The sequence below is a fragment of the Lissotriton vulgaris genome, chromosome 4_1 (genome assembly GCF_964263255.1).
Source record: "Lissotriton vulgaris chromosome 4_1, aLisVul1.2, whole genome shotgun sequence".
Classification (NCBI taxonomy): Eukaryota; Metazoa; Chordata; class Amphibia; order Caudata; family Salamandridae; genus Lissotriton; species Lissotriton vulgaris.
In genome coordinates, this window is record NC_141691.1 from 1,234,899,955 (window position 1) to 1,234,926,151 (window position 26,197).

Genomic DNA, 26,197 nt, shown 5'->3' on the forward strand with positions numbered 1-26,197 from the left:
GACTTATCTTGACCCCCTAGGTTTTCTGAGCGTGGCTGAGGAGGCTTATATGTGCGGAAAAAAAATTTTTTTTAAAAAAATTCCGCGAGGTTAGCTTTCGGTTAGCGAACCGGGTAGCGCTCCGGGGAGCGAATTTTGTGGAAAATTAGTGAAAAAAGTTAGAGAAAAATAATAATTGTGAGTGATCAGATGTAGGGTAGCTCTGAGAAGAGCTTTTGGGTTTATGGTACATTTAGGTACTTATAAGTAGGTACCAATGCAGAGTCTTAAATTCAGAATGAAAATTCTGTTGCCCTCATCTGAGAAGTGAACTCCATCTCCTCTGTAGATATCTTGCATGTAGTAACGCAAGTTATTGTTGTACAGAGAGCCCATTCCATGGTCTCTCATGTAAGCTGAAACAGATTTGTTTACATGCTTCCTCGCTTTCTCAATTTGTGGACAAAATTGGTTGGACCACCTCCATTTCTGTCTTTGGCATATATTGGAATATACCAAGGCAGTTTGAGGAAAAAGTGCCATTAATTGCTCCAAGGTGTCCTTTAAAAGCATTTCCAGACCTACCCCTGTCAAAGTGCCCAAATCATTACCTCCACAGTGCACTATTAACAGGTCAGGTTTTGGCAAATGCATAAAGGTTTTCACCAATGGTATCAATTGGTGACATTTTAATCCTCTTTGGCCCAACCACTTAATTTCCACATCTTGTAAATTGAGGTTGTGTAAATTTCTGCTCTCAGCATACCTTTGAGCCCAGTGGATGTAACTATGTCCAACAATCCAGACGTTAAACATGGTGGAAGAAGGTTGTTCTGCAGTCAGATGAAGTGTGGTAATGAAAGGGCAGTTGAAACAGTAGGAGTTTCTAAAGAAAAAAAACTGTGGATTTACAATGCTAATGATTCATTAGCAGTGATTGGTGCATTTCCATTTCTGAAAACAGAAAGTTAGGGTGCATGGATGTGTTCTTTGAAAGATGTAATTTGAATGGTCAAGGAAGAAACATTTAATGAAAGATTGCACTGGATACGCAGGTGCACTGAGAGTTCAGAGTTCAATTGAAACATTGTTGTGTGAATTTGCAAACATGAGAGGTCTTCCAGGAGGTGGTTGCTATGGAAACAAGGCAGACAGGGCAGAGGGGGGAAGGGTTTTGATTTGAAAAAAGTGAGGGAAGAGGTATGATTGGCTAATATGAGAGATATGTGAAAAGAATATCTGTATTTCTGTGCTTTCAATAGCTGCAGCCTTTGGAGTGCATCCTTTTTCTTCTGCTGAAGACAATTTGGTGTATTTCTGAGACTGTTTTCAAAACTCAAAAAATATTTGCTAAGGTGAGAAAAGATTTATTTAATTTAGATAGAGAATAGTATGATTTAAGGAGAAAATGATGAAGAAAGCTGTGTTTTTAAAATGTGGTTTTGTCTCTAGTGATATACTAATAGAATTAGTTTCAAAGAGAAATTATAATTGCATATTTGGTGTAACATTCTGGCATGCAGTTACACAAGATATTGTAATACATGGAGGCCATTTCATGGTCTGTTATGTAAGCTGAAACAGATATGTTGCTTTTAAAAACGATTTAAGAAATCAATTACATTTCTAGATATGTACTGCTAGAGCTTCATAGGTTGTTTTGGGCCATATTTATAAGGTATTTGAGTGTCTAAGATGTTGTGTTCGCCTTTTAAAATGTAAAGTGTTCCTCATGGGACAAGTGTCTTGTAAATACGCTCCCACTTGTGCTTGGCAAATTTAGATTTTGATTATGGGAGTTACCTAGCCATGTTAATAGTGTCCCAAAAATGGTGCTAGGGCATTCCAGAAAACACTTTCATGTGTCTCAAGGACATTTTTAGTCATTTCTTCATGAATGCAGGTATACAATTGATTTATATGCTGTGTTTAAAAACGAATTTTGAAATGAATTAAATTTCAGGATATGTACTGTTAGAGCTTCATAGGTTGTTTGGGGTCATATTTAGAAGGCATTTTAGTGTCTTTGAAGTTATTTTTCCCTTTTTAAATGGAAAGCGTTCCTCATGGGGCCCTGAGCAGTTCTTAGCCATGTTATTTAATTGGAAGTGGATAACATGGCTAAGAGCATTTGTTGGAAAATGCATGAATATCGCTGATTTTTCTGCTATATTCATGCATTGCGGCAGTTTTTTTTCACATTGCTTCATAGGTTGTTTGGGTTCATATTTAGAAGGCATTTTAGTGTCTTTGATGTTATTTTTCCCTTTTTAAATGGAAAGCGTTCCTCATGGTGCCCTGAGCAGTTCTTAGCCATGTTATTTAATTGGAAGTGGATAACATGGCTAAGAGCATTTGCTGGAAAATGCATGAATATCGCTGATTTTTCTGCTATATTCATGCATTGTGGCCGTTTTTTTCACATTGCTTCATAGGTTGTTTGGGTTCATATTTAGAAGGTATTTTAGTGTCTTTGATGTTATTTTTCCCTTTTTAAATGGAAAGCGTTCCTCATGGGGCCCTGAGCAGTTCTTAGCCATGTTATTTAATTGGAAGTGGATAACATGGCTAAGAGCATTTGCTGGAAAATGCATGAATATCGCTGATTTTTCTGCTATATTCATGCATTGTGGCCGTTTTTTTCACATTGCTTCATAGGTTGTTTGGGTTCATATTTAGAAGGTATTTTAGTGTCTTTGATGTTATTTTTCCCTTTTTAAATGGAAAGCGTTCCTCATGGGGCCCTGAGCAGTTGTTAGCCATGTTATTTAATTGGAAGTGGATAACATGGCTAAGAGCATTTGCTGGAAAATGCATGAATATCGCTGATTTTTCTGCTATATTCATGCATTGTGGCCGTTTTTTTCACATTGCTTCATAGGTTGTTTGGGTTCATATTTAGAAGGTATTTTAGTGTCTTTGATGTTATTTTTCCCTTTTTAAATGGAAAGCGTTCCTCATGGGGCCCTGAGCAGTTCTTAGCCATGTTATTTAATTGGAAGTGGATAACATGGCTAAGAGCATTTGCTGGAAAATGCATGAATATCGCTGATTTTTCTGCTATATTCATGCATTGTGGCCGTTTTTTTCACATTGCTTCATAGGTTGTTTGGGTTCATATTTAGAAGGTATTTTAGTGTCTTTGATGTTATTTTTCCCTTTTTAAATGGAAAGCGTTCCTCATGGGGCCCTGAGCAGTTCTTAGCCATGTTATTTAATAGGAAGTGGATAACATGGCTAAGAGCATTTGCTGGAAAATGCATGAATATCGCTGATTTTTCTGCTATATTCATGCATTGTGGCCGTTTTTTTCACATTGCTTCATAGGTTGTTTGGGTTCATATTTAGAAGGCATTTTAGTGTCTTTGATGTTATTTTTCCCTTTTTAAATGGAAAGCGTTCCTCATGGGGCCCTGAGCAGTTCTTAGCCATGTTATTTAATAGGAAGTGGATAACATGGCTAAGAGCATTTGTTGGAAAATGCATGAATATCGCTGATTTTTCTGCGTTATTCATGCATTGCAGGCCTTTTTTTATCACATTTGCAAGCATTTCTTAGCCATGTTATCCAATGGGAGGTGGATAACATGGCTAAGAGCATTTGCTTCAAAGGTTGTTTGGGGTTATATACCATTTTTGGGAAATTATTAACATGCCTATCTAACTCCCATAATCAAAATCTAAATTTGCCAACCGCAGGTGGGAGCGTATTTACAATAAATTTGCACCATGAAGAATGTAAAATAGCATACTAGATACTCAAATAACTTATAAATATGATCCAAAACATCTTATGAAGCACTAGTAGTGCATATTTCCAGAAATGTATTGGTTTTCATTTAATGATTTACTTCATTGGTAGGCCTTCACATGTTTTTTTACCTTGGTTTTTTTTCAGTGAAAATCTTATCTGCAACCATGTGTTGGCCTCACCTCAAATAAACAAAACAGGTGATGGACTGAATGTGGATCAATGACACACATTCACCCCAGTCCAAAGATCTGGGCCTAAACAAACCTTTAGATAGGCTACATCTTATCGTCATCCTGAATTAATGATTTAAAATATTAGGGAGTGATTTATGAGTGTTGTATGCCTGTTTTGTACCATTGAGTGTCATTTTTGTGATGCAGTGCTGGTGGAAAATATTTGCTATGTTAAATAATTAGTACAGCATTAAGTTTTAGATGACTGTTATTTATTTACTGTTTGGTAATAGTGGTTAATAACATTTTATATTATATTTTTTCACAGATTCAACTGCAGATTCTTTCATAGTTTGGAAAATGCCTTCCAGAAGTCGAATACGAAAGGCTAGAAAACGTCAAAGACAGCAGGATGATGTTTTATTGCAGCAGTCCTCTTCCCCAAATACTTGTCAAAACACCAAGAAAGGTCCGGGTAAGAGCACGAAATCATTCTTAAGAAATATTTGTAGTAAAAAAAATTTTGCTCAAAAAAATGTGTCTCTTAACAAAAAGAGAAGTAATTTAAATGGAAAGGAGAGACCCATCACAAATGTTACTGGTAGAGGAAGAGATAACTCTGTGCATGATAGTAGAAGGAAACAACAGTTTAGGGACATTCAACAACGAATGTTCCGTAATAGGATATTAGTTAATTTATTGAAAAATATTAAAAAGAAAGGCCAACAGAAAGCGGCATTTTATAGGAAGAAGAAAAATGTAGAGAAAATTATTGATCATGCTTTTGAAATCAAGCGAAAGTTGTTTATTTTGGTAATCAATAGAATTAGGAAACTAAGCAAGGTAATTTCTGATTTCAAAACAAAAAGTAGATGGAAGAGAGTAGTAAATCGTACTAACTTTTGTGAAGTTTTTTCTGGAGAATGGATGCATAGTTCAAGTTCTGAGGCATTTTTTAATGAGGAGACTTATTTTCAGGATAATGATTTGGTGCATGCAGTTGACATCAGTGGTCGAGCTTATGAAGTGAAGGATGGTTGTCCAGTTGAAAAAGAACTACTTGTGACAACAGAGACAGAAGAGGCGCTAAGTGATGAGGTTTTAGGAAGACGTCCTAAGGGTCCTGTGTACATTTGGAAGTGTAGTTCTATTTGCAGTGTGCGACAGGTTTCCATCAATTTGCTATGTGATTTTATACGGACATTTAATAAGAAAAGTTTGAAGCAGAAAATGAAGTTGTTGCAAGATTTAGATCCTTGCAGAGTGAGACAAATGACAGGTTTGCGTGGTCATTCACTGGCTTGTCTTTCCAGGAGAGTATGCCAGAGTGTTTTTCATCATTTCAGGATGCTAGCAGTGCATCATAATAAAGTGAGAAAATTAGTGAGAATGTTGTATTATGCTAAGAGTCCAGCAATTATGCTTAAACAGTTATGTGCTGCTCTTTTGCATGGTTCTGAAATAGATGTGAAGAATCTTTGTGAAGAAATTGAGTTTTGTTACTTTGGTAGTAAAGATGAGAATGTTCAAATTGACCCTGAAGTAGAGGGTAATGTGGAAGATAATGTACAGGTTTCCAGTACAGATAATTTTCAGAAGGAAATTGTCACGTTTCAGATGAAATCAAGTGAGAGGCCTAATTTCACTTGTGTATGTTGTCGACGCACTTATTATAAGAATCAGACTAAGGTAGTGGATTTATATGCAAAAAGTGAAAGGGAAAATAATAGTGAATGGAAGGATTTAGCCACATACTTGATGGTAGAAAATTATTTTGATTTGGGATCGGATCAACGTGTGTGTACTTATTGTTGTAATAAATTAAACCAAAACCAGATGCCTGCTAGGGCAGTTCATAATAATCTGGAATTGGTTGAGATTCCTTCTGAATTGAAGGATTTAAATACTTATGAATCTATTTTGATTCAAAGTATCCATCCCTTTCAGGCTATTGTAAGAATGGAGCCAAAGACAGGGAAATTGCCTCCAGCAGATTTACAGAGAGGATTAAAGGGAAGAGTTGTTTATTTGCCTCTAGATTTGAACAAAAACATTAACACAATTGGAATAGAAAAAGTGGAAGAGGAACCTCTGGTTATCTTGGTTAATGGGGTTCCGACAAAGAATAAGAAAATATGGCAAGATTTAGTGGATGTTAGGAAAGTCAAAAAGGCAACAGTGTATTTGAAGAAAAATAATAAGTACTATAAGAATGTATATGTTGCAGAAGAGGAAGTAAGTGATGAAGAGGATAGCGATTTGTGTGCTGGCCAAATTGAGAAAGTAGAGGCCTCTAAAAGTGAAGAAATATATGAACATTATAGTGTTCATCCTTTGCATTCCAAGGAAGTGATGGGGAATGCTATTGAGTTGTTTCAAATGAAACAAGCCAAAGGGAGTCCCATTAGTGTTTGGGAGGAAAGTTTGGAAGCTCGGTGTTTCCCACAGCTATTTCCCACAGGTCAAGGAGGAAGATATGATGAGCGACCTCGTGAAATTCCTGCGTCTGAATACCGGACTTTACGATTGTATGCAGAAGATCCTAGGTTTCGGCAATGCATTCCCTATTTGTTTCATCTCCTGTTTGAAAGCGATCTGTCTGGACTGTCATATGCAGTGAACCACATCTTAAAAAGTGGTATACAGATGCGAAACATCTCGGCAAGTGACTTTATGCATAAAGTCAATGTCCAAGACAGTATTTTGGATTCTCACTTAATTAATCTCATGGCGTGTCAGCGTGGTACTAATGAGTACTGGTACCGTCGTCATGGTGACTTAAAATGTATGCTGAGGAACTTAGGAACTCCGACATGGTTCCTCACTCTGAGCTGTGCCGAGTATGGCTGGGATGACTTACTTGAATTTCTACGAGAGGCAAATGGAAATATTGAAAACATTGAATTCAAGACACCTGGAGAACTGTGTTCTTTGGATCCTGTGAATGTATGCAGGTACTTCAATCATAGATTTGAAGCTATGATGTCTTTCATCACAAATAAAAAGAATCCACCTCTTGGAGAGGTGTTGGATTTCTTCTGGAGAAAGGAGTACCAAGCAAGAGGTGCCCCTCATATACATATGTTGCTGTGGATCAAGGATGCACCTAAATTTGGAACAGATCCGGATGACTTAGTGATGAATTTCATCGAACAGTATTCTACGTGTGCTGTTCCAAACGCAACGGAGAAGAAAAGTCTAAGAGAACAAGTTCTACGTTTCCAAAGCCATCGTTGTGGAAAGTACTGTCGTCGTAAATTCAGAAACAAGGACAAGTTCTACACCAAATGTCGTTTCAACTTTCCACGACCGGTGATTTCTAAAGGAAGAGTGAACAGTTTGATGTCTTCGCTGCGACATAATGTGACGAGGAAATCACCCAAGAATACATACAATTTGAAAAGGAACGAAGAGTCCAAGTACATCAATGACTACAACCCAGTGATTTTGTCCATGTGGAATGCCAACATGGATATACAGTTTGTGGCTGACAACTGTATGGCTGTGGCTCGGTATGTGACATCTTACATCACCAAAAAAGAAAAGACCGAACTGAAGGATATGTGGGAGGACATTTCCCATGAAAAGAGCCTCAGCAAGAAGTTGTACAGTTTCAGTCTGAAGATGTTGTCGCATCGAGAAATCGGAGCTTACGAATGTTCTGATCGATTGTCTTCAGCAAGTCTCTATGCCAAATCCAGGAGTCTCGTTTGGGCGAGTCTTGGTCTTGCTGCAACGCGAAATCGAGTTCTAAAACCTGTTCGGGAAATTGAGTATTTGGCAGAAAAGGAACCAAACAGTACCGACATTTTGAAGACCAACATGTTGGATACATATTATCCAAATCGAAGCAGTCACCTTGAGAATATTTGTCTATATGAGGTTCTCCAAAATTATATATTCAAGAGGAACATCAAAGAAGATATTGAGAAAGGAGTGTATGCTGTAATTGGAAGTGAGGGATGCCTGGTCAAGCAAAGAAAATGCCAATTAGTAAACCATCGAAAATTAAGTGGCGAATCTCCAGAAAAAAAGGAGTTTTTCTATTTAGCACTTTTGCAACTTTTCAAGCCTTGGCGTGCAGAAGAGGAACTGCTTGGAGATTTCCTCTGTTACGAAGACTCTTTCAATGCAGCCAAGGAGTCCATAGAATGTCCTGCTTTTTCTAAATATCAAGAAATGCTAACTTTGGAAATTGAGCAGGAAGCAACGATTGCAGCCGAGATTGCCAGAGACAGTTCTCAGGACAGTCAGAGTTCTGTTTCATTGAGTCAAGATCCACTTGGAGGACCTATTATCGAAAATGAAGCTGCCACTGCTATGAATGAAGTAGAAAGAGCCATGGCACATGCTCAGGAGGATTCAGTTAACTTACAAGACTTGGAAAAACAACTCAACGTTGAGCAGAGGAAAATATATGATGAAGTTACCAAGGAAATTGAGCACGGATTAAGTCATGAGAAGAAAGAGTGCTCGTGTACGTCGTTGAAGCCTGTCCGACTGTACGTGAGTGGAGAAGCGGGAACTGGAAAAAGTTTCCTCATTAAAGCAATCTCTTGTTATTTGCAGGAAAGGACTGAGTCATCGCTGTCTTGTGTTGTCACCGCTCCTACTGGACTGGCAGCACATAATATTAAAGGTATTACTTTGCATCGTCTATTGATGCTGCCGGTGGAGCATGACAACAAATTACAATACAACAAGTTATCTGGAGATGCTTGCTGTGAAGTTTCAAGAGTTTTGAGGAAAATGAAACTACTTATCATTGACGAAGTAAGCATGGTTTCCAATGTCATGCTTGCCTTTGTGCATTTGAGAATGCAAGAAGTACTTAAAACTGAATATGATGTCTTATTTGGTGGGAAACACATTATTGTTTTCGGAGATCTTCTACAGCTGACACCAGTAAAAGGTCAACCTGTGTTCAAAATACTCACGCATGAAGATACCAGGAAGTGCCTAGGGAGCATTGGCAACGTCAATATATGGTTAAACTTCAATTATGCAGAACTGCATCAAAATATGCGTCAGGCAAAGGATGAAGATTACAAGAATATTCTACAAGATATTAGAATTGGAAAAGTGACCGAGCATGGGAAAGAAGCTTTAAATGCACGGTTACTGTCAAATTTGTATCCCAAACAAGATATTGTGCCTGAGAATATTTTTCATAAAATTACTGAGAAGAAATCCGGGATATGTCTCATGCCAACTCTTGCAGAATGTGCCATCTTCAACAACAAAATGTTGAATTTAGAAAAGCAAGAGATTGTGAAACTTGAAGCTATCGACAAATTAGAGCATATGGGATCAACAATTATTTTGTCAGACAATTTGAAATCAAAATTGGATTCATTAGAGAAGACTATATCTAAAACAGCGGGTTTTGAAAAGACTTTGAATGTGTGTTTAAATTGCCGAATTATTTTGAGAAGGAATTTACATGTAGAAAGAGGTCTGGTAAATGGATCAATGGGTAATGTTGTTGATTTTGAGAAATACAGAAATAGAGATGGAATAGAATTTTTAAAAATTAAATTTGATGGCATTGAGGAAGTACAGCAAATTGGTCGTTGTTCTGCTAGGTTTTTGCTTGTTAAAGATTTATATGTTCGCCGTAAACAGTTTCCTGTTTGCTTGGCATATGCGGTGACAATCCATAAATCGCAAGGTTTAAGTGTAGACTGTGCATTGGTGAATATTGGCAGTTCTGTGTTCAAGGAGGGTATGGCATATGTGGCATTGTCACGAGTTAGAACTTTATCGGGATTGTACTTGATTGACTGTGATGTCACAAACATTTGTGCGGATCTAGATTGTGTTAAGGAATACAATAGGTTAAGAAGAGAGTATGCGCCACATTTGCCTCAATATCCTTTGTTTGAGAAACGTGTGGTAGGCCGCAAACGTAGAAATAGCAGTAATAGTAGGGAGGTTGTTGCAAAAAGACTAAAAGTCAATGAACCGAAAATTGTTAGCAGAAAGAAAGTGGATTCTGTTGAAGATGTTGTCGGTTTTCAATTTGAAAACAGTTCTGGTGTCAACTGCTATGCAAATGTAGTGGTTAATGTTCTCTTTTCACTAGAGAGTTTAAAAGAACAGATTCTGTTGAATTCTGAACAAATTTTATGCTGTTTGTTGAATTCTGTTTTCGAGAAATGTAGCAGTGATCGAACAAAAGTAGAAAGTGTGTCTGAAGTTCGTTATCTGTTAGATGAATGTTCAGGTCAAACAGACTTCTCTGAAAATAATCAGCAAGATTGTCAGGAGTTTTTAATGTATATGCTTGATATATTGCAAGTTGAGGGTGTAGATGTAGATCACCTGTTTGGGCTTTCTTATCAATGGCAGCATGACTGCGAGAACTGTATGGTATCAAGTACTACTAGTGTAGACTCAGAAAGATTTATATATTTAACTTTGCCAGACAGTAAATCAGTCTCCTTTAATAAGCTAGTAAATGCAGCGGATCACAACATGGAGTGTAGCCAATGTAAATGTGATATGATGTCAACATTATTTATACGTAGATATGGCCAGTATGTCATTTTAATGATGCAACGATGTAGGCCTGATGGAACAAAATTGTCAACTTTAATAAAAAATTTTGTGGCTTCTCAGCTGTCAATATCAGGGAGGACTTTTGTTACTGTAGCAATTATCTATCACGATGGTCCATCAACAACATCAGGACATTATACAGCTTACTTAAAGTCTGGAAACGGCTGGTCATTCTGTAATGATTCTGTTGTAACGTTCAAAAAAAAATTGCCGTTTGACCTTAAAAATTCTTACCTGGTGTTTTTAAAACCAAAATTTTAAGTAGAGGGAATGTAAGTCTGCAATGCTGTCTCGATTAAAAATTCAACTATATAAACCTAATGCAAGTAAGTCTGCTTCATAGTAAGCAGTATCAGTGTCATAGGAAAAGGAGAACATGACTGACAAAGAAGAGTAAGATATTAGTAGTCCAGGATTGTGAAAATAATCTCAAATATTTTATTTTTGAAAGTTGCGAAAATAGAAAATGTCGGGATTTGATTGGAAGAATTACAAGATTTGCGAATCGCGGCAACATGATTTGGCCTAGTGGAAACATGTGATATAATGAGAGAAGTTTTTTTTCTATGTAACATATTTCACGTATCGATGGAGGTTTTCTTTCAGAAAGTGGCGGGCTGAAAATATTTAAAGCACAACAGAGTGGATGCTGTTTATAGGAGATCCTTCGACGTCATTGAAAGTAAGTTAATTTTAAGAAGTTTTGAAATCAGATTTCTTAGGTTGTATGGGTTTTTTAAACACAGTCATTTTGATTGTGTTTTTTTTTCCCCGCTGTTACATGATGAATACCTTCAAGTCACTGATTTAAGTGAAATTTGATACATTCTGAGAACAGCAAAAATAAACCATTTAACATGTATAATTAATGTTATGCTTTTTGTCCTTATGATATACATTTAGAAATGTGTGGTACATATGGGTAAGGTGAGTTCTGTAAATATCAATTTTAATGCTTAGAGTGCTGTACTTCTGGGTAGTGTTTTTTTTTTATAAAAAAAAGAGGCCTCACCTCAAAGAAAGCTCTTGAAAGCACACATCTTATTTGCATCCTAAAACAATCATTTACAATGTTAGACACAATTTTATTATGACTTTACATCTTTTTTGCGCTGCTATTGCATCACTATTGTGAGACATTAGCAGTGCAAGAAAAACATCATGTTTCAAAATAGGCCTCAGTTCAGCAATATCAAGATACAGTTTCTTTCGAATATATATCTTTAGGATTGTGTAGGGAACGTAGAGAAGCAGAGACTTCTGTAAATGTCAAAGTTGTTGAAAAACTGTTTGTTTTTGAACCTTTTCCCTTGTCTTTTCTAATTTTTAAATACATGTTTTAATATTTTTTGAAATGTTTGTTCTTTGTTTTACAGATTGAAAGTATGAAAAAATATTTAAAAAAGGTAACAAGAATTATAAGGTAAATGTTTTCCACTCTTTTTACCCGCAATGCACTGCTGATGATGTCATTGACAGTATCTCTCATTTACTCTCTCTAGCTGTCTTTCTTTTTACATTATTCTCTGTTTACTTCCCTTATACTAACTCTTCTTTTTTTTTAAAAAAATATTTTTTTTAGTTCGCTTAAAGTTCGCGAACCGGTCAGCGAACTTGAAGCGAACCAAAAGAAATAGAGCTTGCCAGAGTGATAAACATTCTAGCAATTTTGTTTGAAAGGGGAGGTAGTTCTGAAAAGAACTGTTTTTTTTTGTTTTTGTTGTTTTATGTTTTTTTTGTAATTTTTTGAACATTTTTTGATTTTTTTGTATTTTTAGAACTGTTTTATGTTTTTTTTGTGTTTTTTAAGGAGGGGAGACAACAAAAAACAGGCTTTCAAAACGGCTCAACTGGAGCAAAAAAAAAGAAAATTACTTTTTGGGTGCATTAGGGCACTTATGATTTTCATATGCAATGTTCATGAGGTTGACACTCATGTTGCCATATGACAACATAGCACCACAGTAAATACAAGACACCTTCATGTGCTGGAAGTTACGTTGGATGTTTGGCACAGTCTCTTGTGCCTCTCTTCCCGTCAAAGACAATGTGGATGTAGATCTTGCCACAGGAGTTGCCGTCGGATTGTCTACAAGATCCCTCAACTCAGCCCGGCTGTAGTTCAAGGGATGCCACCTGCTCATGTGACGGTGCATTGTATAGTTCCCCATACTGTACTTCTTTTCTGTGCCTCTCGACAATCTGTGGTCACAGATGAGGCAGGTGGCATATTTTGCATTCACTTTCTTGGTTCCAGGAGGGATGGTGAAAAACTGCCAGATGAAACTGGTTTTTCGTTTAGAAACCCGGGGCAACTCATCAACAAATTGTTGTCCCTCTCTCTCCTCTTCTTCTTCTTCCTCATCTTCCTCCTCTCTGTTAGTCATAATTTGACTGGGTGGTCCTCTCTTCTTATGGGGAGGTGGAGGTGGTGGTGGGGGTGCACCAGCTGCAGCAACAATGGAAGCCATTGTGGATCTTCAGATAAATGGTCTTTCTCTCACCAAGATGAAAGTCAGAGTGAGGAAATAAGGAGGGGTTTACTTGATTTGGGGAAAACAAAAGTTCTGAGCCAATGAAAAGTGTTATTTTTAGGTCACATGACCTAGTCATACATCATTTGGAAACCAAAAGTGAAATGAACCAATGAGAAGTTTGATAAACAAGTCACATGACCTGTTCCGCTTACGTTACGCGGCGCGCGCCGCGTCCCAGATCGCTTCCGGTTCGCGGTCCGGAGCACTTCCGGGAGCGCTAACGCGGCGCGTCATTAGACGCATTACGCGATAACGTGATACGTCGCGCTTCCGCGGCGCGTCACTGTTCCGCTAACGTAACGTTGACCGGTTCGCGGACTAGATCGCGGCATCAAGATGAGCTAACGGAAAGCTTCCCGGTTCGCGAACTAGAAGCGAAGAAAAAAAATATTTAAAAAAAAATTATCAATAAACATCTAAATATATTTTGGGATTTAAAGAATAATACATTTTACAGCTACAGATGTTAGCTTTTAAAAAACCAATGAAATTCACTGAAAAAACCATAGGTTATAGACCATATATAGTTAGAAATTTGCATTTAAAAAACCATTGAAATTCAATGAAAAAACCATAGGTTATAGACCATATATAGTTAGGAATTCGCATTTACAAAACCTTATTTTACTCGCATAAAACCATTGAAATTCCATATATAGTTAGTTGCGCTAACTATATATCGCGCACCCGCAATCCACTGCTGATGATGTCACATATTACATCATTCATGACATGGTCAGTGACATCACTGATGACATCACTGATGACATCTCAAATGACATCACTGATGACAACATCCAGTGACTGTATGTTTCTGTGAAGTTAAAATATGTCTTACATATTGAAGAATGAGTGGATGTATAAGTGTCTGGATGAAGGATTTAGTAGGTGCATGACTGACTGTATGAGTGAGTGATTAAATGTGTCTCACTGAGTGCATGGGTTAGTGACTAAACTGTCTTAATTTGTGCATCATTATGTCTGTTGTTCTGTAAACTGTTGCATGTGTTGATAAGTAGCTATATGAGTAACTATATGGGTTATTGATTGGTTACCTTAGTATTTGTATGGGAGACTGAGTGTGTGTGTGGGTGGCTGGGAGGTGTATGACTCTGTGCATAGATGTGTGAGCAGTTGATTCACTAGATGTATGGTTTCAAAAGTGCATGTGGAAACAGCTGTATGGGCAGTTGACTGTGTGCATGAGTGTATTGGTGAGTGAATGGATATCTCAGTGCTACATGTCAAAGTAAGTACATATGTAAAACACAGTACATGTGAGAGTTGACATATATAAATAACTGTGCATAAGAGCCAGTGAATGTGTGAGTGGCTGTATGGATCATTGTGAACTTGTATCAGGGATTGTATAAGAGAGTAAATATGTGCTAGTATATGTTTGAATAAGTAAAGTTTGCATAACTGTATAGTTGAGGAAATGGAGGTGTGATTGATTCTTTGCATGACTGACTAGGTGTGTGAGTAACTCCATGGATGAGTGACAGTCTGTGAGTGTCTGTTTACACTGATTGTATCTAAGGTTATATTAGAGTCTGAAGAGGTTCATCGTATTATCACATGAATGATAAAATCAGTGATGTGATCAGTAATGTCAAATGAGATGTCATCAGTGATGTCATCAGTGATGTCATTTGAGATGTCATCAGTGATGTCATTTGAGATGTCATCAGTGATGTCATTTGAGATGTCATCAGTGATGTCATCAGTGATGTCATTTGAGATGTCATCAGTGATGTCATCAGTGATGTCACTGACCATGTCATGAATGATGTAATATGTGACATCATCAGCAGTGGATTGCGGGTGCGCGATATATAGTTAGCGCAACTAACTATATATGGAATTTCAATGGTTTTATGCGAGTAAAATAAGGTTTTGTAAATGCGAATTCCTAACTATATATGGTCTATAACCTATGGTTTTTTCATTGAATATATATATATATATATATATAACCTACTGGCGTCTCGCCAGTAGGTATATATAGTTAGGATTAATTCCCTATGGGATTTCTGAAAATTCTATGCCTAATAACTTTGGCGTTTGAGGACGGAATCGGCTGAAATTTTCAGGAAAATGGCACATTTTGTTTCTGAGCAGCCCCTGAAAATTTGGTGGAGTTTCGTCAAGGGGGGGCTGAGAAAAAAGGGGGGTCCCAAAACGCATTTTTTCCATTCATTTTTCCATAGGGCGGTTGGACTCACTTTTAGCTCGAACGGCTGAATGGATTTGCACGAAACTTGGCAAAATTGTAGGGACTGTTAGCCCGATGTGCCTTTGCTAGGTCTCAATATATGTGCTCCAGTAGTTTTTGAGAAATTAACGTTCAAACCAAGATATATATCTGTAACAGCGCTCTGGGCAGCGATCCGGTCCGCTTACTTTTCGCGAAACGGAACTTTGCGCGCAGAAAGCTGATTGGCTCTCCGGTGTCTGTCAACATTCTAAACAGTCCGGAGCGGCCGCCATCTTATCTCTCGGTAGGATCGAGAGAGAAGAGGTGAAAAACGAAGGGGGAATTTATTGAAAGGGTGCAAGGTATACCCCTCTTGACCCCCTAGGATTGTTGTTGGGGTTATTAAAGGGTCCCGTGGGGAAAATAAAAAAAAATGATTTTTCACGGTAGAAGCGTTTCCCGGGCCGCGAACTGGGCCGCAAACTGGTAGCGAAACGGGAATTTGCCATTTTGTGCTTTGTTTTAATTGTTTAGAGACAAAAATTATCGCCGCACATCGGCCACAATGCATGAATATCGTTGAAAAGTCAGCGATATTCATGCATTATCCAGCAAATGCTCTTAGCCATGTTATCCACCTTCCATTGGATAACAGAAAGCTGATTGGCTCTCCGGTGTCTGTCAACATTCTAAATAGTCCGGAGCGGCCGCCATCTTATCTCTCGGTAGGATCGAGAGAGAAGAAGAGGTGAAAAACGAAGGGGGAATTTATTGAAAGGGGGCAAGGTATACCCCTCTTGACCCCCTAGGAATGTTGTTGGGGTTATTAAAGGGTCCCGTGGGGAAAATAAAAAAAAAATTATTTTTCACGGTAGAAGCGCTTCACGGGCCGCGAACTGGGCCGCAAACTGGTAGCGAAACGGGAATTCGCCATTTTGTGCTTCGTTTTAATTGTTTAGAGACAAAAATTATCGCCGCACATCGGCCACAATGCATGAATATCGCTGAAAAGTCAGCGATATTCATGCATTATCCAGCAAATGCTCTTAGCCATGTTATCCACCTTCCATTGGATAACATGGCTAAAAACCGCTCTGTGCGTGAGCTTTTTTTTTTTTTTTTTTTTTTTTGCTGCGTGACGTTTGTTAACGTTCGATTCGATGGAAATCAGGAAGTGTTGAACACCATTTTGTCACTGCGAGTAAATATTTTGTTATAAATGAATCCTTATTGATAAACATTGTCTGCGCCATCTTGCGTTTTTGTCCAATGCCACAATTTTGTCGTGCACGGCAGCCATTTTAGATGCCTTGACCAGGGCCACTCTCTGCACGCCGTCGATTCTCAGCATGGCTCCCCACCCTCGCACGCATCTCCCCCACGCAATGGTCACCCCCGCTCTCTCTCTCATGCATGGGCCATATACTTCCCCCATCTGCGCTGCTCTTCTCTGAGAATCACACCCTGTGCCCGTTCGACACCTCCCTTTCACCCTATTCACTACCGCACCCTCTGACACTTCTCTTCCTCGGTGTCCGATTGTCCAGGCCGGACCTAGGCTATCACCTAGCCCTGCGGATGTAGTGTATGGCTCCAGCTGTAGAGTATCCAGACATGCCAACCCTCCCGATTCAGGTGTGAGACTACTGATTTCAGTGCTAGTCTTTCGTTTCCCGATTCCTGCAAGGAAAAACCCGGGGGCATATTTCCAACAACTAGCGGTAATTTTTGTCTCTAACTTGTTTAGAGACAATAATTATCGCCGCACTTCGGCGAATTTTATCGCACATAAACCTTGCTATTAGCAAGGTTTATCGCAAATGCGATAAAAAACGGCCGCAATGCATGAATATCGCTGAAAAGTCAGCGATATTCATGCATTAGTCAGCAAATGCTCTTAGCCATGTTATCCACTTCCCATTGAACAAGCGCATGGTCTTTTAAAGATTTGTGAAGTACTCGGGGCGGGGGGGGCACTGGCAGCAATTTGCAGGCCAGGCAGTGTTCAACACGTGCATCACCCTTTCTCTGCCTGCTATTGCGCTCCATGTTTCGGAAAGGTAAGAAAAAGAACGTGCATTTGAGTTTGAAATGTCCGATCTTGTAGCAGTACACTTGCAAAGCCCACACATGACAATAACCCGATTCAAGGCCCCATTCACCCGATTTTTTAAAAAAATATAGTACTCCAAGACAGTTACATTTTAAAACTTTATTAATATTTAAATATAACGAACGCAACAAAAACTGTAAATATATTTAACCATTTTTTGAAATTAACCAGAACTATAACGATAACAACAACAACAACAATAATATAACTTTTATGCCTAAATTACGCAAACATTTAGCTAATCTGCTAAAGGGGGGAGTCGCCATTTCTTTACAATAATCAATAATGAAAAATCCACATCAATAGGGTTGCCCGTTTTGTCGATGCAGCACTATAGTGCAATATACACAGCACCTGGGGTGTCAAGAGTGAACAGGTCTTTCTTTGTTCCTTAAGATGTTATCTCCGAGAATGCTGATGCATTGGTGTCTGTACACTTCTTTGTCAATTCTGTCAAGATGATAACTGCTTTATAAACAGACGATATCTTTGTTTCGTCATTAGTGTTAAGTGTGTCTGAAACTACAGTGCCCTTCTTTTTTTTTTTCTTCAGGCTCTACAGAGTTTTGTGTGTTGTTCTTTTGAGCGACAATTATTCCAGAGGTTTCAGGTTCACTTGTTTTGTTCTGCAGTGAGTTAACAGCTTTAGAGAGTTCATGTTTATTTGCTATGTCCTGCTGTTCGTGAACTGCTTCAGAGACGTCAGCCTCATTTTTTATGTTTCAGTAGATCCTGGACCTGCCCGGCCGCGCCCAAAATGGCGCCGGTGTAAATGGGACTCGTAACTGCTTGTTCTGTACTGGTTGCCCAACCTTGATATCACGAGATACATATGCAGTTTTGAAGCACATGGCGGAGGCTTGTCTGCTGTAGTGGGGCGCCCCTTTATCGTTTCAGTCGCCATTCCGCCCGCTTTTGCTACACTGTGCCTCATCCGCCATTCAGCTGTTTACCGCCCGCTCTTACGGCTACAGCGTCTCGCTCACCATGTAGTTGAGTTGCTCCCACTCTTGCGGTGCAGCGGTAGGCGGCTTTCACAGGACTCTTAAAATGGCGGCCGGCTCTTCGGATTTGGGCCTGGTCCAGTAAAATGGCCCTGGGACACCTTGGAACTCGGACGCTTGTCTGCCAGGGCTTGGGTTCCATTCTCGAAAGCGTCCCCTCAGCCTTGAAGATTGTACAAAAGTCTTGGGGGCCCTCGACTCCCGCAGGCTTCCGGTGGGGAGCGGCTGCCATGATTGCTTGCGGAATGGCCACGACGGAGCTACGAGATGGTGGTGCTCTCATGGTGACGCCAGCTTCAGTCTGAAACATCCAGAAACAAGGTGGGGCTTTCATCGTTTGGGGAAAAAAAATGTTTTAATCCAATGAAAAGTGTTATTTTTAGGTCACATGACCTAGTCTTACATAATTAGGAAAAGAAAAGTAAAATGAACCAATGAAAAGTTTTATTAACAAGTCACATGACCTGTTATGCTTACGTTACGCGCTGCGCGGCGCGCTCTGGATCGTTTCCGGGAAGCTGCGCCTTGCGCACCGGAGCACATCCGGGTGCGCTAACGCGTCGCGTCATATGACGCATTACGCGACAATGCAGGTGCAGAATATAGTCAAAATGTCTCCACCAACCGGCGGTCGGAATTCCACCGCTTTCAGCAGTCCAAAAAGTTCGGTCAAATCTTAAGAGCGGGAGCAACTCAACTACATGGTGAGCGAGACGTTGTAGTCGCAAGAGCGAGCGGTAAACAGCTGAATGGCGGAAGAGGCACAGAGTACCAAAAGCGGGCGGAATGGCAACTAAAACGTTAAAGGGGCGCCCTACGACAGCGTGTCTTCAGGTGAAACGGATTGTGGGACAAGGTCCAGAATGAAAGATTCTTCAAAAGGGAAAAAATTCCGCCGGACCCCGGGAGCCGGCCACCTATGCCGGGGGCGATCTCAGGCCTCACCAGGGCAACACGACTTGGGGAGGGGGCAGGAGCCAAGCGCCCCCTCTCAGTCCGCGCCATCTCACCGCCCCTCGGGAGCCTCCGTCAAGCGGTTTAGGGAGGCACCGTATCACATTGTTTTCCAATGCAGTCTGGTCCACAAATGGACCCCACTACTTTGAATAGTGAAGCTGCAGCAGGTGCAAATAAGGTTTAAACAGTGTTACAAGAACTGCTTAGAACTCTGAAGTATGGCACTCAATAACCAGGACTTATGCCATTTATGTAAGGCAGTGACATGGAAGCAACTCAGGGACAAAAAGCATGAACGAACATTCACGTATGAAAATCTTATTTGGAGAAGGGGTAGAATCCAAATGCCCCCTGCCAGTTCGCGCCACTACACTGTATGTGGAAAATCTGAAGCCATCATTCTACAAACTCTCAACGCTTGTTATCAGTGCATGACTTTCATGCTCGATCGATTGAGCTAGCCGGATCGGGCAATAAAAAGTATAAAATAGTTATGTAAATAGTTATTTAATAAAATGTTTTATTCTGTTTCTTTGGTGGTGTGTTGTGTATATTTATAATATTTGCATAGGGTTTGTTGTTATTTTGGGCGGGGTGGGTGACGGAGTCGAGCTGTCTTGCAGCCCTCATGGTGTGGAGCTCAGTTCATCTCACTATTTTCGTATTTCTCATGAAGGGTTGTTCCTAATATTTCTATTTTAGCGAGGTCAAAAAGAGATCCAATTAGTGGCCTACTGATTTTGCTCGATTACTTTTATTTTTTTACACGATTTTTCACTATCTGCAAAGACTAAACAGAGTATTGCGACTTTGTGCTTGTTTGTAAATAGAGAATGATCCAAAGAGAACCAATTCTAAAACAGTAAATGCTTGGATAACAATCAATCAAATGGAGAGACAAGCAGGCACGACGGATTACAACGGGGGCAAAGGCCTGCGTTAACTACCGTTCACTATCTGCAAAGAGAGAGTACTACTAAGAGAAAAGAGGGGAGGAGGGGGGGGGCAGCGTTCAAAGCACATCAGCGTGCATAAATACGAAAATGTTTTTATCTATCACGTACTTGACATTTTAAAGCTTTTCATATTTGCTATTAAAAAACCAATGAAATTCACAGAAAAAAAACATAGGTTATAGTGGATATATAGTTAGGAATTTGCATTTACAAAACCTTGAAAATTCAATGAAAAAACCATTGGTTTTAGGCCATATATATTTAGGGATTTGCATTTACAAAACCTTATTTTACTCGCATAAAACCATTGAAATTCCATATATAGTTATAAGCGCTAACTATATATCGCGCACCCGCAATCCACTGCTGATGATGTCACATATTACATCATTCATGACATGGTTAGTGACATCACTGATGACATCACTGATGACATCTCAAATGACATCACTGATGACATCAATGAAAACATCTCATTTGACATGACTGATAACATCACTGATGATATCATTCATGTGATAATACCATGAACCTCTTCAGACTCTAATATAACCTTAGATACAATCAGTGTAAACAGACAGTCACAGACTGTCACTCATCCATGGAGTTACTCACACACCTAGTCAGTTATGCCAAAAATCAATCACACCTCCATTTTCTCAACTATACAGTTATACACACCTTACTTATTCAAACATATACTAACACATATTTACTTTACTCTCTTATACAATCTCTGATACATGTTCACAATGATCCATACAGCCACTCACACATTCACTGGCTCTTATGCACAGTTATTTATAGATGTCAACTCTCACATGTACTGTGTTTTACATATGTACTTAATTTGACATGTAGCACTGAGATATCCATTCACTCACTAATACACTCATGCACAGTCAACCACCCATACAGCTGTTTCCACATACACTTTTGAATCCATACATATAGTGAATCAACTACTCACACATCTATGTACAGTCACACACCTCCCAGCCACCCATACACACACACTCAGTTTCCCATACAAATACTTGGACAACCAATGAATAACCCATACAGTTACTCATATAGCTACTGATCAACATATGCAGCAGTTTGTAGAACAACAGATATAATGATGCACAAATTAAAACAGTTTAGTCACTAACCCATGCACTCAGTGAGACACATTTAATCACTCACTCATACAGTCAGTCATGCACCTACTAAATCCTTCATCCAGACACTTATACATCCACTCATTCTTCAATATGTAAGACATATTTTAACTTTACAGAAACATACAGTCACTGGATGTTGTCATCAGTGATGTCATCAGTGATGTCATTTGAGATGTCATCAGTGATGTCATCAGTGATGTCACTAACCATGTCATGCATGATGTAATATGTGACATCATCAGCAGTGGATTGCGGGTGCGCGATATATAGTTAGCGCTTATAACTATATATGGAATTTCAATGGTTTTATGCGAGTAAAATAAGGTTTTGTAAATGCAAATCCCTAAATATATATGGCCTAAAACCAATGGTTTTTTCATTGAATTTTCAAGGTTTTGTAAATGCAAATTCCTAACTATATATCCACTATAACCTATGGTTTTTTCTGTGAATATATATATATATATATATATATTCAATGAAAAAAACATTGGTTATAGAACATATATAGTTAGGAATTTGCATTTACAAAACCTTATTTTACTCGCATAGAACCATTGAAATTCCATATATAGTTAGATGTGCTAACTATATATCGCGCACCCGCAATCCACTGCTGATGATGTCACATATTACATCATTCATGACATGGTTAGTGACATCACTGATGACATCACTGATGACATCTCAAATGACATCACTGATGACATCACTGATGACAACATCCAGTGACTGTATGTTTCTGTAAAGTTAAAATATGTCTTACATATTGAAGAATGAGTAGATGTATAAGTGTCTGGATGAAGGATTTAGTAGGTGCATGACTGACTGTATGAGTGAGTGATTAAATGTGTCTCACTGAGTGCATGGGTTAGTGACTAAACTGTTTTAATTTGTGCATCAATATATCTGTTGTTCTACAAACTGCTGCATATGTTGATCAGTAGCTATATGAGTAACTGTATGGGTTATTCATTGGTTGTCCAAGTATTTGTATGGGAAACTGAGTGTGTGTGTATGGGTGGCTGGGAGGTGTGTGACTCTGTACATAGATGTGTGAGTAGTTGATTCACTATATGTATGGGTTCAAAAGTGTATGTGGAAACAGCTGTATGGGCGGTTGACTGTGCATGAGTTTATTAGTGAGTGAATGGATATCTCAGTGCTACATGTCAAAGTAAGTACATATGTAAAACACAGTACATGTGAGAGTTGACATCTATAAATAACTGTGCATAAGAGCCAGTGAATGTGTGAGTGGCTGTATGGATCATTGTGAACATGTATCAGGGATTGTATAAGAGAGTAAAGTAAATATGTGTTAGTATATGTTTGAATAAGTAAGGTGTGTATAACGGTATAGTTGAGAAAATGGAGGTGTGATTGATTTTTGGCATAACTGACTAGGTGTGTGAGTAACTCCATGGATGAGTGACAGTCTGTGACTGTCTGTTTACACTGATTGTATCTAAGGTTATATTAGAGTCTGAAGAGGTTCATGGTATTATCACATGAATGATATCATCAGTGATGTGATCAGTCATGTCAAATGAGATGTTATCAGTGATTTTATCAGTGATGTCATTTGAGATGTCATCAGTGATGTCATCAGTGATGTCACTAACCATGTCATGAATGATGTAATAGGTGACATCATCAGCAGTGGATTGGGGGTGCGCAATATATAGTTAGCACATCTAACTATAAATGGTTTTCAATGGTTTTATGCGAGTAAAATAAGGTTTTGTAAATGCAAATTCCTAACTATATATGTTCTATAACCAATGCTTTTTTCATTGAATTTTCAAGGTTTTGTAAATGCAAATTCCTAACTATATATGGTCTATAACCTATGGTTTTTTCTGTGAATTTCATTGTTTTTTTAAAAGCTAACATCTGTAGCTGTAAAATGTATTCTTCTTTAAAACCCAAAATATATTTTAGATGTTTATTGATAATTTTTTTTTAAATATTTTTTTTCTTCGTTTCCGGTAAGCGAACCGGGAAGCTTTCCGTTAGCTCATCTTGATGCCGCGATCTAGTACGCGAACCGGTAAACGTTTCGTTAGCGGAACTGTGACGCGTCGCGGAAGCGCGACGTATTACGTTGACGCGTAATGCGTCTTATGACGCGCCGCGTTAGCGCTCCAGAAAGTGCTCCGGACCGCGAACCGGAAACGATGCGGGACGCGGCGCGCACCGCGTAACGTAAGCGGAACAGGTCATTTGACTTGTTTATGAAACTTTTCAATGGTTCATTTCACTTTTGGTTTCCAAATGATGTATGACTAGGTCATGTGACCTAAAAATAACACTTTTCATTGGTTCAGAACTTTTGCTTTTTCCAAATGATGAAAACCCCTCCTTCTTTCCTCACTCTGACTTTCATCTTGGTGAGAGAAAGACCAATTAACTATAATTGAGCAATGGCTTCTGTACTTGCTTCAGCTGGTGCACCCCCACCACCACCTTCACCTCCTCATGAGAAGAGAGGACCATCATCTCGGTTCATTGCCAACACAGAGGAGGAGGAAGAGGATGAACTTGAAGAAGAGGAGAGAGAAGAACAAGAGTTCATACAGGAGTTGCCCCGTGTTTCCCGTCGGAAAACTAGTTTTATCTGGCAGTTTTTTTCAATCCCTCGAGGGGAGAAGAAAGTCAACGCAAAATATGCCACCTGTGTTATCTGTAAAAAAAGGCTATCAAGAGGCACTGAAAAAAAATATAGCATGGGAAACTATACCATGCATCGCCATATGACCAGGTGGCATCCTCTCAACTACAGCCGTGCAGAGTTGCGTGACCTGCAGGATAATCCCTCAACAACTCCTGTGGCCAGGTCAACCTTGCATATCTCTCTGACTGGAGGAGAGGCACAGGAAACCGTGCCAAATATTCAAAAGAACGTCAAACACATGAAGCTAACCTGCTTGTATTGTGGGGCATTGCTTTCATGTGGGAACATGAGCGTAAACTTAATGAACATTGCTTACGAGAATCACAATTGCCCTAACCCACCCAAACAGTAATTTTTTTTTTGCTCCTGTTGAGCCTTTTTCAATGCCTGTTTTTTGTTGTTTCCCCTCCATCAAAAACAAAAAAAAATATAAAACTGTGCAAAAATACAAAAAAAACAAAAAATGTTCAGAAAAACAAAAAATAAATAAAACAAAAACATTTAAAAAAAGTTCTTTTCAGAACTACCTCCCCTTTCAAATAAAATTGCTAGAATGTTTAGCACTCTGGCAAGCTCTATTTCTTTTGGTTCGCTTTCCAGTTCGCTGCCCGGTTCGCGAACTTGAAGCGAACCAAAAAAATATTTTTTTTAAAAAAAGAAGAGCTAGTATAAGGGAAGTAAACAGAGAGTAATGTAAAAAGAAAGACAGCTATAGGGAGTAAACCAGAGATACTGTTTAATAGATCTATTTATTAATTCAGGATGCCGATAAGGTGTGATGTCTCCTGAGGTTTGTTTAAGGTGAGACCTACTCAGGGTTACAGATCAATTTTACACTTGTTGAAGAATACAGAGCGGATAAAGCATGTGAAGGCCTACCAATGAAGTAAGTCATGTCCTCTTATTACATCATTCATGACATGGTCAGTGACATCATCAGCAGTGCATTGCGGGTAAAAAGAGTAGAAAACATTTACCTTATAATTCTTGTTACCTTTTTTAAATATTTTTCATACTTTCAATCTGTAAAAGAGAGAACAAACATTTCCAAAAATATTACAACATGTATTTAAAAATTAGAACAGAAAAGGGAAAAGGTTCAAGAAGAAACAGTTTTGCAACAACTTTGACATTTACAGAAGCCTCTGCTTCTCTACGTCCCCTACACAATCCTAAAGATATATATTTTAAACAAACAGTATCTTCATGCTGATGAACTGAGACCTATTTTGGAACATGGTACTTCTTTTGCACTGCTGATGTCCCACAATAGTGATGCAATAGCAGCGCAAAAAAGATGTAAAGCCATCATAAAATTGTGTCTAATATTTTAAATGAGTGTTTCAGGATGCAAATAAGATGTGTGCTTTCAAGAGCTTTCTTTGAGGTGAGGCCTATTCCTTTTTTTTAAAAAAACAGTACCCAGAAGTACAGCACTGTAAGCATTAAAATTGACACTTACAGAAGACTCAGTTTCTCCATATCTACCTCATATTTCTAAATGTATATCATAAGTACAAAAAGCAGAACATTAATTATACATGTTAAATGGTTTATTTTTGCTGTTCTCAGAATGTATCAAATTTCACTTAAATCAGTGACTTGAAGGTATTCATCATGTAACAGCGGGGAAAAAAAAACACAATCAAAATGATTGTGTTTAAAAAACCCATACAACCTAAGAAATCTGAATTCAAAACTCCTTAAAATTAACTTACTTTCAATGACGTCGAAGGATCTCCTATGAACAGCGTCCACTCTGTTGTGCTATAAATATTTTCAGCCCGCTACTTTCTGAAAGAAAACCTCCATCGATTTGAAAAATATGTTACATACAAGAAAAGACTTCTCTCATTCTATCACATGTTTCCACTAGGCCAAATCATGTTGCCGCGATTCGCAAGTCTTGTAATTCTTCCAATCAAATCCCGACATTTTCTATTTTCGCAACTTTCAAAAAGAATACATTTAAGATTATTTTCACAATCCTGGACTACTAATATCTTACCCTTCTTTGTCACTCATGTTCTCCTTTTCCTATGACACTGATACTGCTTACTATGAAGCAGACTTACTTGCATCAGGTTTATATAGTTGGATTTTTAAAATGACATTATAATTAA